The 17,068-nt window shown below is 46.2% G+C and overlaps 1 protein-coding gene across 5 annotated transcripts in view; it reads left to right on the forward strand.

Moving 5' to 3' along the window:
- The window catches only part of LOC147607737 (uncharacterized), a 139,682-nt gene that overhangs the window by 62,904 nt on the left and 59,710 nt on the right, over positions 1 to 17,068 (forward strand). The window lies entirely within an intron of this gene.

Raw genomic sequence — 17,068 nt, forward strand, 5'->3', positions numbered from 1 at the left:
TATCCCAAATGGCCTAGAGGGTGGCCTAAGGCCTAGATGTCTCTTGGACAGCCCTTCCATGGCTGTCCCTGAGACAGACTTCTACAGGGTCCATCTCGTGACCTGATCTTGTTGTCCATGCATCTGGTTGGAAGCCTAATAAATGGCCGGTACACCCCTACATCATTTCAAAGGGTGTCAGGCGTGCGAGACATGCACTGACCTCATGTGTGGGACATGCACACCTTACCATGACCCGCTTTAGTGGATCTGGGGCTGCTTTGTCTCGGACAGGGGCTCACAAAGGGTCAATTACCACTCTTAAGACTTGCACCTGCTGGACAGTTATGGCTAGGTGGCATCCAATTGTGGGATGTAGGTGACATCCCCTTTTGTTGTCCCTGAGATAGACTGCTACATGGTCCATCTCCTGTAAGCCCAGCGGGCTGTGTAGTGACAGACTCAATGTGACCGCTCCCTATAGGAGGCCTACAGATCGGAAGACAATATACACATATTTAGAACACTTAATTTAACTGTTATTAAACAATGGAAACAACATCAGCAACACAAATACTGGAAATACTGAAAATACCAATGATACCAGCACTGGGGCTGGAAAGGGCTGGCCCCCCCCCTCAATACTTTTTGTATTTCTTGGAGTATTTATATTTGTACGAGTGTCACGGGCCTGACAGGCCAGATTTCTCCATAAGGGAGTGAAAACAACTAAATAAAACTGGTTCAAGTCGATGAAGAGGTGTTGGCCGGAGTAGCCCTAAATCACAGGCTCATTCTCACCTTCACTGGGTGGACACCTGTCTTTCATTGGTCTTCCGGGACCGTGCACCAACAGGCACGCCCGTACTAACGTAGGCCAAGGAGTACACCGCAGAGGGAACGTGGCTTGGTTCTCCCCAATGAGATTTGCTCCCAAATTCCCGGGTGAGTCTAACCTCACTCGCTCTCAGAAGCTCTGAGAGCGCGGTTAACAACACCACACAGGGAAATATACCAGCCACACTAGGAAGAATTTCCTGAACATGGTCAGCATATACATGCCATGCTCCTGCACTACACAACTTAAAGCATTCTCTGAATTTAAATTTGCAAATTTCAGATTTATACAAATGAGAAAAATATGAGAGCATCTGGTACAATGAGTACAATTCCGATACAACAGGTACAATTTGCAGTAGGTACAATCAGGATATCAGGTGCTTCACACTTGTGGAGGTACAATCGGTCAAGTACTATGCAAGTATTGTACTTGTAGCAGGTACATCAAGTGCTTCACACATGTGCAGGTACAGCCAACCAGGTGGTATTCAGGTTCTGTACTTGCAGTAGGTACAGGAGGTACACGTACGTGGGCTGCAGGTAGGCGGGTATTGCAGGTGGTACAACAAGCGTGGGCAGCCCTGTCGACAACTGCAGGTTTAGGCGTTGGCAGCCCTGCAGGCGGGTACAGCAAGCAGGTTCAGGCGTGGGCAGCATTGCAGGCGGGTACAGCAAGCAGGTTCAGGCGTGGGCAGCCCTGCAGGCGGGTACAACAGGTGTGGGTAGCTTCAGGCGGGTACAACACTCCATTCAGCCTTTTGGGGAGAGAGGCGACGAAGAGAGAAAAGCCAGCAGGCGATGGAGAGAAAAGACCACCACCCACATGGGGAATTTCCAATAATGTTTCATGCAAAAGCCTTTATCAAAGGCTATAAAACCTTAATACATAATTAACACTTATGGGCACCCACACTAGAAAAATGTCCAGCCCTTCTTTTAAATGTGTGTGAACACATTGCCTTATAAAAATTAAGGTTTACACTAGTTTATGGATTTTACCTTTTAAAAAGGGCAAAATGAAAATACTTACCACCTGTTCACACACCACACCACCAAGTCAGCAAACAGCATTCCATGGTACACTGGGGCGTCCTCGTCCAGTGTACTAGCACGACATAACAGGCAGACACACGCAAACAAGTCATGCAAAAACAAATTTATGCATGCAGGCATAAATGCATGTGCACAAATAATGGACGAAATCTTCCTTTCATGCAACTTGTACAAATGCAACTTGTACAAGAGGTTCTTGTCGGGCATAAAACTGGCGCGACAAATATAAATAAATAGGTCCTGGTCTTTCTATGGAGTGACAGTCCCAAAGATAAGACACCATCAGGGCCATACACGGGTGGCACCAACAGGCTCCCGTCCATACAGTAGGAAGCAAATCACACACGAGTGACACGAAACTGGTTCCCGTCCATGTGACGCAGCACTGGTCGCGCACGGGTGGCACTGATCTGGCTCCCGTCCATGTGACACCATAAAACTGGCCCTTTCACATGGGACACTGGCTTGGCCCCATGTGAACATGGCACAAATCTGGCTGCTCTATGGAGTGATAGTCCCATAGAAGTGGCTCCAGAAATGGAGATGGACCAAATGGTGACATCCCCCCGGGCTTCTAAATAGTTGACCTCAACTGAAAAGCCTCAAGATATGCCTGTAGAAGCTGAGGGTAGTCAGCAAAATAATCCTCATCTACCCACTTTGCATCAATTGGTAAATAATTTTAAATTTCACAAGGTATCTCCTGGAAAGCTTCCCGTGTGGTAACTCTCTCTCCTTGTGAAATACAATTTGCTCTGGCTGAAGGATCTCCTCCAGCTCATCAACTTCTGGTGGATCTTCTGTGACAGGCTCCTCTGGATCTGGCCCCACATACTTCCGCAAAAGACCCATATGAAAAGCATTGTGAATCTTCCAATGGCTGGGTAAAGCAAGCCTAAAGGACACTTCATTGATCTTGTCAATCACTTGGAAGGGTCCATAATATCGAGTAGAAAGCTTTGGATATGATCCCTCTCATCCTGGCCTCTTCCGAAGCCTAGCTTTCTCAAATTTCAGCAATACCCAATCACCTTCCTTGACTTGCATGTCTCTTCTATGCTTGTCAGCAGCCCTTTTATGCTTATTTTGTGACCTTGCAATGGCTGTCCGCACCTGAGCAAAGGCTACATCCAAGTCACGCACATACTCATCAGCTGCAAAAATCTCATCCTTTGTACGAAGGATGGGTGGGAAGACCACTCTGCCATAAATCTCATCTTGAGAACTGTGTTGTTGCAGGCAAACTCTACAAGTGGAAGATACTTCTCCCATGCAGTCTTTTGATCTGCCACATAATACTTCAACAAATCCAACATGGCTGAATTTACAGCTTCTCTTTGACCATCCGTTTGGGGATGATAAGCTGATGAAAACTCAAGTTTAGTGCCCATGTTATCAAATAAAGCCCTCCAAAAGAGGCTCGTAGTCCTGGGGTCTCTATCCCCAACAATAGACAAAGGCATACCATGATGCTTGAAGATGTTAGCAAGAAAAAGCTTCACCATATGATCAACTTTAATGGTTTTCTTGACGGGCAAGAAGTGAGCTTGCTTGCTAAACCTATCCACAATGGTCCAAATAGCATCATTCCGATGCTGGGATCTAGGCAAGTCCATAATAAAGTTCATAGTAATATTTTCTCATGGCTGCGAGGGAATACGCAATGGCTGAAGCAAACCTGGAGGCTTTTGCCTGTCAAATTTCACCTTTTGGCAAGTAAGACATGCACGTACATATGCCTCAATGTCTTTACGCATGCTTGGCCAAAAGAAATCTCTCTCAATCATGCGTGTAGTAGGCATGATACCTCTATGACCAGCATAAGGTGGAGCGTGACATTCCTCCATAACCTTTGGACGCATATCCTTCACCACACATAAGCAGTTATCCTTCATAAGATAACTCTCTTTGATCACATAAGAGGCATGTGAGTGACCAGCCATCAAATCAGTCCATATATGGCAAAAATCAGCATCCAAATGATACAAATCTCGCATGGCAGGTAAGTCCCCATGAGAGGCCACTGAAACTGCAGCCACATAAGGCCTCCTGGATAATGCATCTGCACCACATTTTTCTTTCCCGAAGTATGTACAATCTGAAAATGAAACATGGAAAGAAAGTTTGCCATTCTCATCTGCTTCTCTGAAAGCTTTGTTTGAGATAGAAAGTATCTCAAGCTTTGATGATCTGTCTTGACTGCAAATTCCAGCCCCAAGAAGATAACGTTTCCATATCTTTAAGGCATGAATTACAGCCAAGTGCTCTTTCTCATAGATATCCATATGAAGCTCGGCATCATGCAATCGATGGCTCTCATATGCAACTGCAAGACCTTCTTGATTTAGGACAGCCCCTATACAATCGCCACAAGCATCACATTCCACTATGAATGACCTTTGCAAGTCGGGAACAATCAATACGGGTCTAACATATAATAACATTCTTGAGTTGCAAGAAGGCATCCTGCTCCTTTGGGGTCCATTTAAAAGCGGCTTTCTTCTTCGTAAGATCATGTAGAGGCGTGGCAATCATGGCAAAATGCCTTATGAAGCGCCTATAATATGAACATAAACCCAGAAAACTACGTACTTGATGTACATTTTACAACTCTGGCCAATTCCGAATGGTTTCAATCTTGGCAAGATCCATTCTTACACCATCCTTGGATACAATGTGACCCAAATAGTGTATCTCTGAAAGGAAGAACTCACTTTTCTTGGCATTAATGAAGAGTTTATGCTTCCGCAACTCTTCAAACACTGTGGCCAAATGAGTCCTATGCACCTGCTCATTCTTGGAGAAAACCAAGATGTCATCAAAGAATACACCTGTGAATTTTTTATGGGGTCGGAATATCCTATTCATCATACCATTGAATGTGGCTGGGGCATTGGTGAGACCAAAAGGCATCACCAAAAATTCATACAATCCAAATGCTGTCTTGAATGCAGTTTTGTGGACATCCTGTGGCACCACTCGTATTTGGTGATAACCACTCTTCCAATCAATACGGCTGAAACAAGCCGAGCCATCAAGCTTATCCAAAATGTTATCAATACGGGGGATTGGAAATCTATTCTTGATGGTGAGCTTATTTAGAGCTCTATAATCCACACACATGCGGAATGATCCATCTTTCTTTTGAACAAGAAGACGGGAGAGCAATAAGGTGAGGAACTTGGCTGAACCAAACCTTTCTCCAAAAGCTCATTAATCTGCCTCATGATCTCTTCTTCTTGTGCGGCACTCACACTATATGCAGGTTTGTTAGGTGGAGAACTACCTGGCACAAGATCTATGCGATGATCCTCGGGCCTTTGAGGAGGTAGTTCACCAAGCAATGCATGAGCAAAACAATCTTTGTATGCATGAAGAAAATTCAGCCTATCCTAAGTCAAAACATCCACATTTTGATGACTTGGTTCAATGCTATCACGAACAAAAACCGAGTACGCAGAAAGACTCTTTTTCATTGCTTTATTAATCTGGATGTGAGATACAACTGGGATAAAACCCCCTTCCTTGCCAGCATCAATAACATGCATGCGGCCTCTATGCATAAAGGAAATCCTGTTTGTCTTGTACTCTTTGCAGGGCTCAAGTCTATGATGCCATGGCTTGCCAAGCAATACATCACATCCATTAAGTGGTGCAACCAAGAAATGCTCATGATCAAGGTAACTCTGGATATGTATGCGCAACTTCCCGGTAACCTGCACCTCTTTACCAACAAAGGCAACCTCTGCTTCAATTTGAGGCCCCATGTCCTCAACCTCATTACCTAAGGCGGCTGCCATCTGAATAGAGATGAAGTTATTTGTTGCACAATCATCAAACATAAATAGAGCGGGTTGATCCTTGATTTGATCCCATGCTTTGCATACCATCCTCTCTTTTCCATCATGCTTTGTGTTTTCCTGCACATCGGGAACTGCATGCACATTTGCCTTGGGTTGCTTGTCCTCATTCTTTGGTTTGCGGTTAGGGCATTGTCTAAACATATGCTCTTTGCTGCCACAAGAAAAGCATTTTCCCTCCTTTGCATATTGCTCCCTTTGCTCGGGGTTCAAGCCAGATTTGTTCTTCTTTGGTCCATGATCCTTGGATGAGGTATTTTCAGCTTTACCTCCCTTGCAGCACGAAGCAAATCACACATGGGTGACACGAAACTGGTTCCCGTCCATGTGACGTAGCATTGGTTGCACAGGGGTGGTACTGATCTGGCTCCCGTCCATGTGACACCATAAAACTGGCCCTTTCACATGGGACACTGGCTTGGCTCCATGTGAACATGGCACAAATCTGGCCGCTCTATGGAGTGACAGTCCCATAGAAGTGGCTCCAGAAATGGAGATGGACCAAATGGTGACACTCAACCACGTGTCCAAGAGATGAAGATATAGAGAGAGAGGGAGGAGAGAGAAGGGAATAGGGATATTGCACATTACACAACATTGAGCGGGGAACAAGCCCCGCCTCCTTTCAGGAACCACGGGTACGTTGGGCAGGATCAATATAATCAATGAATACAAAACAAACAGATATGCCGATGTAGGATATCCAAGTTGATGTCGAGGCTCAAGATCTCTAATTGCGAGCACACCACGGGGATGATCCACAAGTATCTCTCACCGGGCTAGTACCAGATCCAATATCCACTCCAAATCCAATGAATCCAAGTCTAAGTTCATATCCATGTCCAAGTTTCAGATCGAAGTCCAAGTCCAAGTCCAAGAAACACTCGCTCATCCCATGAGTGATCTCCAGAACTCCTATAGCCTTGTCGATGAAGAAAACCATGGAAAAGCTTTTTTTTGGCAAGAAAACTGATAAAAACCCATTCTAATGGTTTTCAGGTGATAAAAACCTCCAACAGTTTTTAGGGTTTTTGGAGCAATTTCAAGTTTTTGAAATTTTGTGTTCGCATAGCTCCATACATGTCCGCACAGCTGCACAGATCTGTACAAACGTATGGACGTGTGATGACGTGACACTACAGTTGATGGAGGTGCTTTGAAATCAACGGCGGGCAGCAATGAAAAATGCCATGATTTGGTTCATAGATGATGATGGAGAAGATGATCTCCACGCTTCAACGAAGATGGCAACGCGATGAAGAGGTTCTTCTTTATCTTAATGCTCAAGAGAGGCTCATGCTTCTTTTATACTTGGGGAAAGCCTTGCTTTTTGCCAAAAAGTGATGCTTTTGCCTTTTACTTTGCTTTTGGTCTTTTTAATAGTAAATTGCTTTGCTTTTACCTTTTTTTTTTTGCTTTTGGTCTTTTTAATAGTAAAATATTACTCGACTTTAGTGAAAAGTTCTTATTTTGCTTTTCAAGCTTTAGGGCCTTGCTTTTTGGCCCTGGAGCTACTTTTTGAAAAAGTGGCTTTTAGCATTTTGATCTGGCTCAGTCTCCTCTTTCCAACGGTGTCCTTGGCTCGCGATGAACCCTGTTTGACTTTTTGCTTTTTTGTTGGTTTTTGACCAAGAATGGTGCTTTTTCTTAATCAAACCTTATGAACCTTGTCGCCATGTTTTCTTGCACCTGGTTGGTGTCCGGGCATGGGTTTCATCATGAAGAATAGAGCGAGGAAGGCCAAATAGTTACATCTCTTGACTTGACCTTGGTACCCATGCATCCGGTTGAAAGCCTAATAAATGCTTGGTACACCTCTGCATCATTTTAGAGGGTGACAAATGTGCGAGACATGCACTGACCTCATGTGCGGGACATGCACACTTGACGAGGACTCTCTATAGTGGATCCGTGCTGACTTGTCTCAGACAGGAGCTCACAAAGGGCCAACTACCACTCTTAAGACCTTCACTTGTTGTACAGTTATGGCCGGCCAACCTGTCTTTCACAGACTCAAAAATCTCCTAATAAGTCTGCATCATGGGATCAACGTCGGGCTGAAGACGATGTCTTGGTCAATATAGACTGGAACGGTATTCCAAACGCTACGGAGTCGTGCCAATAGTTGAATAGCTTGAACCAAAGGCAAAAACTATTCTCACTTACCTTGCTGATCATGGACATAGCACTTCATTACATCGAATGCCAATTGATTGTAAATTTGTGTCTGGTTGTGTGTCTGTGGGTGGAATGCACTGGAAAAATTCAACTTAGTACCAAAACTATCAAACAATGCCTTCCAAAAAGTGGTTGGTCAACTTTGTAAAGCTTTTATAGCTTTACTAACATGATTAAGACTTAATTAATGAACATAAGATAAATACTGCAGGAAAAGACTGAGTTGTTTACATTGAGACAGGGGCCTTTCTTAAATAGAGGCGGAAAGGGTACAAGTGAAGAGACACATCCATGGGAAGGGGTGTGGCTCTTGAATCAATGGTTATGTTCTTTGGACTTAGGGGTGTCTTTTAATGAATAGACATGTCCTTTGATAGTGACCCATGTGTAAGGGTGTGACCCTTCACAGGTGTCCTTTCAGTTAATAAGAGATTAAGGAGTAATTAAGGAGAGATTAAGAGAGTTGGTCACAATCGTGACATTACCTCCCACTTAAAATAAGACTCCGGCTAAGAAGAGATGGTTGTCTTTGAAAGAATTCTCGAAGAAGTTGTGGATATTCTTGTAAGTCTTCATTACTTTGCCAAGTAGAGTCAGAATCATCAAGATCTCTCCATTTAACCAAAAATTTTGTAGTGAGCTTATGTCGTGTTTCTTTCTGTCTGACATCAAGAATTGTCTCTGGAATTAAGAGTATGTGTTCATCTTCGATTTCTGGAACATAATCCAAAATATCTAAAACTGAAAAATCACCGTCCACAAACTTCTTGAGCCAAGAAATATGGAAAGTCGGATGAATTCTACCCCAAGAAGGCGGTAACTCCAACTTATAACTGAGAGATGAGTTCTTCTTAATAATACGAAAGGGTCCATAATATCTTGGGCGAAGCTTTGGGAAGACTGATTTCGCTGTCTTGTATCAATGAGGGGTAATATATAATAATACCAAGTCTCCTTGAAATTCAATGTGACGACGACGCTTATTAGCTGTGCGTTGATATTGCTCTTGGACGCTGACCATCTTATCCTTAATCTGTAATAGAATATCTTGCATTTCCTGAATGAGTTGGTCTGCTAAAGCCACTTTATGTTGAAGAATAAAGTTGGCAGGAATAAGGGGACTATGGCCATAAGCTGCTTGAAAAGGTGTCATTCCAATAGCTAAATGATTAGAATTATTATAAGCAAATTCCACCAAAGGTAAATATTCTTCCCATGAAGCTAATCGAGAGTGAACATAATGACGCAGCATTTCTTCTAGAATCTGATTAACTCGTTCCGTTTGTCCATCTGTCTATGGATGATAAGCAGAGCTAAAGAGTAAATCTGTACCAAGAGACTTGAATATCGAAGTCCAAAAATGTCTTGTAAACTTTGGATCTCGATCAGAAACTATAGGTTTTGGCAATCCATGAAGTTTGAAGATATACTGTATGAACAGTATTGCAATATCTAAACCTTGGACTGCTTTCTTGCACGGAATGAAATGTGCCATTTTAGAAAATCTGTCAACCACCACAAGAATTTGTGTATTGTCTTTAGAAGAACGTGGCAATGAAGTGATAAAATCCAAACTAATACTTTCCTAGCGCTCATTGGGAACTGGAAGTGGTTGAAGAATACGAGCTGGAAGTGGTTGAAGAAGACCAGCTGGAACTTGTCTGCCAGCTTTTATACGTTGGCATGGGAGACATTTTCATGATCCGTAATTTGCTGGTAGCCAAAGGGCTTTGGGGCATCGTGTGTGGTGATGACACACGCCCACTTACCATACAGCTAGCCATGCCTCAAAGGGGAGGTGCTCAAAGAGCTCCTGATGCAGAACCTGCTCCCACACAAGAGCAGAAGAGATGGGACTCAAGAGATGCACAGGCCATGTCATTGATAGCCCTTTCAGTGAAAAGGACTATTATTCCGCACATTCGTTCTTGCAAGACATCGAAGCTTGCATGGGACACATTGGAAGCAATGTATCAGGTACACAACGAGGCAAGAGTTGCCTACTTGAAGAGGCAATTGGATCTTCTTTCTATGGATGAGGGTGACTCCATGGCAGATCATCTCACCAAAGTGAAAGATTTGCAGGAACAATTGCTCAACATTGATGAGGTTATCCCAGACAGACAGATGGTCACCAACACTCTTCATTCTTTACCGCCTTCCTACTTGGGCTTTCACACCTCTCTCAACCTCTCAATGAGAGGAGATGGTGATCCCGTCACTTTTGAAGTCTGGTGGGTTCACTCTTGCAGGAAGAGCAAACAAGAGTAAACTTATCGAGCAACTGTGGTGGAGGCAAGGCATTTACAGCCAAGGATAAAGGTAAAGCAAAGACCTTTAGGCATGGGGGACAACAGTCTAGCAAGGCTGGTCATGGACAGTCCTCTTCTCGTGGTGAAAAGTCTGACAAAGGGGATGCAAAGAAGCCCAAAAAGAAGGGCGAATGTCACTATTGCCATAAGCCTGGACACTACATCAGTGAATGTAGGAAGCGGATTGCAAAAGAGAAAAGGAAAGAAGCAGGCAATGCAGTAGCAGACTCTTCTGATGACAAAGCACAACAATCAGCTAATGTAATCCAAGAAGAGTACACTTTTTTTGGTCACATGCACTAGTGCAGATCATACCACATATCTAGTAAAGGGAATTGGCAATGTCATACTTATTGCAGCCAATGGTGCCAATATATGTATGAAAAATGTATTGTATGTTCCAGGGATAAAGAAAAATCTGCTCTCCGTCTCAGCCATAAACGACCAAGGTTTAAAGGTTGAATTTGAAGATGGGAAGTGTTTGGTAAAAGACCCATCAAAGGGTTATGAAATAGTCACTTCTGGAACACGATACAAAGGCTTGTATAAGCTGGACAGCTATGACAAGCGTACTTATGTTGCAAATACAGTGGCTGCCCACACTCCTGCTATGCATGATGCAGTGCTATGGCATGCTCGTTTTGGGCATGTAAATTTTCAGAGTTTGATGCTTTTGCAGAAGCATCATATGGTTGATAATATGCCGCCTCTTGAGTCTCCACCAAGACATGTATGTGACGGGTGTATTTTGGGAAAGATGCAACGAAAACCATTCCCCAAAGATGGAGCTGTTAGAGCTGAAAGTAAATTACAGCTCATACATAGTGATGTATGTGGTCCAATGCGGACACCATCCATAGGGGGGCATCTTTACTTTGTTACATTTATTGATGACTACTCCAGGTTTGCTTGGGCTTACCCCTTGAAAGCGAAAGCAGATGTGTTTACATGCTTTCGACACTTTGTAGCAATGGCTGAAAATATGTGTGGATGTAAAGTCCAAACACTCCGCTCAGATAGAGGTGGAGAATACATGTCAAATGCATTCAAGGATTATATGCTTCAAAAGGGCATCAAACACCAATGTACTGTGCCTTATACACCGCAACAGAATGGTGTAGCTGAGAGGAAAAAAATCTCTCTCATGGAGATGGCAAGATGCATGGTGAAAGCACAAAAGTTGCCTCACAAATTTTGGATGGAAGCTATAATGTGTGCAACTCATGTGTTGAACAAGTGTCCAACAAAAGCTTTGAAAACCATAACACCATTTGAGGCTTGGTATAGCCGAAAGCCAACAGTAGATTATATGCGTACATTTTTTTTTTCCGAGAAAAGATCCTTTCATTAGTTATATAAAAAACGCCCGTAGGGCTACAAAAGATCCTCTCTGCTCATAAGAAAACAGAGCAGAGAACAAAGCAAGGCAGCCAGGGAGACTCTCCCTAGGTGCTGAAAAATACAAGAATCGGTACAAAGAACTGAGAGGCTATATCATACAATAGGAGGGGGGAAAAGCCAAACAGGTGGCCTGTAGTGCCAATGGGGGGACCCCACGTGTAGGGTATAGAAGGGGCCGTTGCGCCAAGTGGTGTGAAAGGCTTGGCGCCGCAAGATCGCCTCATCCGAGTCGCCCTTGATGCGGTCGTACTGTCCTCGCAGGGTGTGGATGAGCTCCTGCCAGATCCCCCGAACAGTCTCGGCTGGTGGCTCCAGTCTCCCCTCAAAGGCCCTGAAACACCGGGCCCTCCAAGTGAACCATATGGTGAGGCTGCTGAGGAGCTCCCATCGTAGATCCCTCTCCTGTGTCCAGCCGGCGGACGAGAAGTCCGGTGAAGGAACAAGGCGAGGCTGGCTCCTAATGAATCTGGTGGCCTGGCTGTCTTGCTCCGTCTGATAGCCCATAGCAGGCCCTGAGAAAGTCGACCAAGCAGCGGCACTCCACGTATATATCCCCTGTGGAGAGAGGGGGGCCGGAATGCGCAGCATCCGCAGCCAAATCTACTGCGCCTGAGAGCAGTCCCATAGGCAATGTCTCTGTGTCTCCATAGGGTGGCCGCATCGGACGCAGGCCGCCGGAAGACCGCTGTAGACAAGCTAGGTGCCAACTGCAGAACCCCTGTGGGCGGCCAGCCTCTGGAAAGTCGAGATCCTGCGTGCCTGTCGACTAGCCCAGAGCCTGGTCCAAAAGTCCTCCAGGAATTCCGGTGAGAGTCCTTGAAGCAGCCAGTGCCCCGATGGAGCTGGAGAGACCATCCTCTTCGCCGTCAAAATATGTCGCCCCAACCGAATAGTATATTGGAAAAAGGTGATCTCTGTGGCCTCAAGGGATGCATAAGGATCATGCCACTCGTACTTGCCAGGGTCCCACTGGAGCCGGGGCAAGGGGCGCGCCGCATATGCCCATATACGCCAATCAGAGTCCACATCTGCAAGGTCTGGGTCAATATGCCACTTCCGAGAAGCGGTGGCCACCACCCGTATCCTCTGAAAGATGCACTCTGCAACCAAAGGCGACTCCACCTCCACTCTCTGAAGTTTGGCCTCATCCTGGATCTCATAGTAGAGGCATCTGCCATCCTCAGTGCAAGCTCTGACAGCAATCAGGATCTCCAACTGAGTAAAGGCTCCCATCCACCGTGGGGCCACGGGCTCGAGAGGCGTGAACCACTCCTCTGTGAGTGCCTCCTGAATGTCATCCCTCATAATCAACCCCCCTTTGAAGTGACCCAGCCTCTCCACCTGGATCTCCTCTGGGAGACTGCAGAAGGCTTGCTAGTCTCCAAAACTGCGTGCTGGGCCTGCCCCGCCAATGGTCCCCAGGCTAGACGAAGCCGAGAACCCAGCATATGATCGTGCTCTGTGCGAACCGCTGGGCTCCAGATGAGCGGCTATCTGGCCCGCTCCTCATCACAAGAAGGAGGTCTCTGAGAGAGCCTCGGTCTCGACTCTCAGCAACTCCCAAGCTCTTAGGATGCTCAAGGCAATTTTGTCCTCCCATCCTCTACTAAGGCCTGTCCTCCTCATCTCTATGAAGATCCATCGTATCTCTGGTGCCCAAGTGCCCCCTGCTGGGGGAGCTCGAGCCTGCAGCCGCTGCAAAAGAAGCTCTTTCCAAGGGTCTGCGCCTGGAAGCAGCCCCCGAACAATAAGCTTCCCCAATAAGGCTCTACTGTGATTAACTGGATCTATAATGCCCAAGCCTCCGTGGGCCAACGGAAGTGTAATAACTGCCCAAGCAACCTTTGCCCTGGCTGGCTGACCATCCCGCCCAGACCAAAGAAAGTTCCTGATCAGCCTCTGTACCTGGCTGATACAAGAGCTCGAGAAGATCCAGCAAGACGTAATGTACCACATGGTCGCTAAAAGCACCTGATTTGCCACCACCACCCTCCCAGCCAAGGATAGCCGAGCTGTACTCCAATACAAAAGCTTCTTCCGAATGCTCAGAAGAAGCGGGGCAATCTGCTGCTCAGGTGACAAATCTAGTCCAATCTGGCATCCCAAATATCGCACTGCTGTGCCCGGAGGAATCCATCTAAAACCCGGGTCTGGGCTCCATGCCGGAGTGGGAGCGCTACTGATCCAAAAGGCCACTGTCTTGCGCCAATTGATCAATGCTCCTGAAGCTGCGCTAAAAACCTGGAGCGACTGCTCTGCCCGTTGAACATTGGCCTCCTGGCCATGCAAAAATAAACCCCCGTCATCAGCAAACTCAGCATCGAGCAGGTCCTCCCCCCTGACTAGGAGCTTGAGTCCTCTCAAACCAACCTCCTCTGCCGTCAGATACATGCTCATAGCCTCCGCAAAGAAGAGAAAAAGAAACGGGGCGAGAGGACACCCTTGACGGATTGATCTGGTCAACTCAAAACTCGGCCCCCTTCCTCGTGCAATTAGCACCTGGCTACGAGCTGTGGAATATAGAGCCGCCACCCCTCGAATCCAACCTGGCTCAAAGCCCAGGCGAAGCATAGTGCCCTCTAAGAAACCCCAATCGACTCTATCGTATGCCTTCTCAAAATCGAGAAGCATCACGACCAAGTCCTCACCAAGAAATCTAGCTCGGGCCGTCGCCTCCCTGAAGGTGAAAATGTTGTCAAGGATACTACGCTCCTTGACAAATCCTGTCTGGGTAGCGTGAATCAACTCCCCCAGGAAGGGCTGGATCCTCAAACTCAAGGCCTTTGCCAAGACCTTCTAGACAGTATTGAGGATCGTAATAGGTCTCCAATGTCGAATATCATCTGATATTCCCTCCCCCTTAGAAGATCAAGCCCTCTGTAAAGCTCTGTGGCATCACCCCAGTGTCCAAAACATACTGAAAGCCCCTGCGGAGGCTTGGCCCCAAAAGGTCCCAATAGCGCATAAAAAAGGCAGGCGTCAATCCGTGCAGCCAACCATCACCAGTTTCTTGCCCAGGATGTGGAGGAAACCGACATAGTGGATCTTGTGGACCCTCCAAGAGCTGCTCTGAACCTACCTCGCCTGAGAGGAGTTACCTCGGACCGAGCCTCTGCACTCTAGCGTGCCCGACGCCCTCGACCCCCCGGTCGGCCATGATCACCTCATCAGCTCCAGATCCAGGACATGCTCCACCGCCATCGTGCTACCTTTCCACGTGACATAGTTGAGGGAGACCTCTCGGCCATACTTGTCAACCCCATGCTTGACATTTTGGAGAGTGGTATACCATCTACTCGGAGCTGATGTTGCTCCCATGTTTTTATGTTCTTAGTTTTCCATGACGAGTTTCCATGGACAGTTTTGTATCACCCCAGTGAGATAGCTATATTTATGTTTTCATTCTGTTTTATTTTCCATTTCATGATGAGATATGCCATGGACATTATTGTACCACTTTGGTCTCATAGGCCCATTGGGTCTTTAGTAGACGCTTAATATCATAGTCACAGGGGACGGAGGGGACGGACCCTTGGAACGGGGGGCGCCGTCCCGGGAACACTGTGGGACGGGGACGGACGGACGTCCCCAGCTGGGCGTCCCTCACAAGGGACGGCGTTCCGAGGACGGATCCAAGAGGGGGACGGTTGTGAGGGACGCCTGCATGGGAACAGGAGGTGAAACTTTTTGCAGTTGTTTTCCTTATTTATATATATTTTTCTTTTCTTTCTCTTTGGTTGCTGTTGCTTTCCCCCGGGATCTCTTGGAAGGGCTTGGACCATTGTAATGTCAGAATGGGTCAGCCAGTGGGACTTTGGACCAGTGGTTGGCTAAGCCTGAGAACTGCACTGAAAGATGAAGGACAGTGTCCAGGACATGGGCACTGAAAGATGAATGACAGTGTCCAGGACATGGCCACTGAATGAGCGTATAGGCCAGTTTACACTAGTAAGTGGCCGCCACCGAAATGTGAATGTATCTTGAATTCTAAGCAAATTTTGAAGTGACCATAGTGGTCAAAGATGGTCAGGAGACCAGAAGGAATGCAGATGACATCATCCCTAAAATCTAGGGAACTGCTATTTTTGGCAATGTCGGAATTGAAAAGTGTTCGCGTCAGTTTGTGCGGAATGTCAAGGGGACCAAAAGCTGACAAAGGACTGTTGTGAGAATGTGAACTAGTCAGGAGATTTTTAGCATGGAAGATTGCATGTGGAAAAGGCTTAAAAATGTGCCAAGTGTCAAATTTTGGTGCATTTTCCTCATTGAGAAGAGGGAAGCATGGGAATTTGGGAAAAGGAGGCTCATTTGCAGCCATCATGGTGGATTGTTGCAGGAAAACAAGCATTTGTGGTGCACTCCCTTGCCCTACAACTCATGAATTGAGGGTTGAGCTTGCTCCCCACAGCCTCTCTCTCTCTCTCTCTCTCTCTCTCTCTCTCTTGCAAACTATGGAAATGCTCTCATTAGATAAAATCAGGTACACTTGTGTGAATTTCATGCTTATATGCAAAGGCTAGTTGCCTCCTTGAACAGGAACCGGTGTAGTTAGTTCCTACACCAAAGCAGGGACGGAAGAGGGTAATAACCTCTTCAATACAATGCTGTTTCAACACTCTTTAGGTGCTGTTTTTGGGCTGTTATGTTGCCCGGTTGATGCCAAAATGCAGTAGGACTTCGCTAAAGTCCTCCAGGACAGTACAAGGGTTATTTTGGGCTGAAAACAGAGCTGAAAACAGGTCTGTGCAGAAAATTATAGCAAGCTGAATTGTGATGTTTTGGACTCCATTGGGTAGCCTGATGCCTATGGAAGTGAGCGTGTCAGTTGGGACTCATTCTGAGATGTTATGGAACAGTTTTAGTGCAGTTATGTTGGCAAATTTCTCCCAGAATTTGTAAAACTCAGCTGATGCAAGTAGAGTGCTTTGTTGCACTTGTGCTTTGTAATTTCCAACCTTTTAACAATAAAGAAATACCGCAAGGGGCGCCGGACTTCGGGGCCAATGTGTTGTTGAGCGAGGGAGCGAGGATTCTGTGATTGTGTGTCTGAGTAAGTCCAGGTTATTTGTGAATGAATTACCGCTTTATGTGTCCATAGACCGGTTTTACCTGCAGGTTACTGTTTGGGCAATGGTCACATTTTTGACCTTTTCTTTTGGCCGTTTGGGAGGGGCTTTTCATGGGTCTTTAGCCTTGGCCCATAAGCCTCGAGCCTTTGAGGCTTTGGGCCGTGGCCTCTCTCTTGCCTCCCTCCCTATAAGAAGACACACACACACACACTCCCTCACACTTCAAGCTTTAGCTTCACACACACACACACACACACACACACTCTCTCCCTCAAGCGGCAAGCCTCAAGGGCCAAGGTCTCAAGTTTCAAGCTCTCACACAAGCAAGCTGTAGCCTCTCAAGATACACACTCTCTCTCAAGCTTCACACACACAC

The sequence above is a fragment of the Cibotium barometz genome, chromosome 55, assembly GCF_041138505.1.
Source record: "Cibotium barometz isolate CiBa-2024 chromosome 55, ASM4113850v1, whole genome shotgun sequence".
Taxonomy (NCBI): domain Eukaryota; kingdom Viridiplantae; phylum Streptophyta; class Polypodiopsida; order Cyatheales; family Cibotiaceae; genus Cibotium; species Cibotium barometz.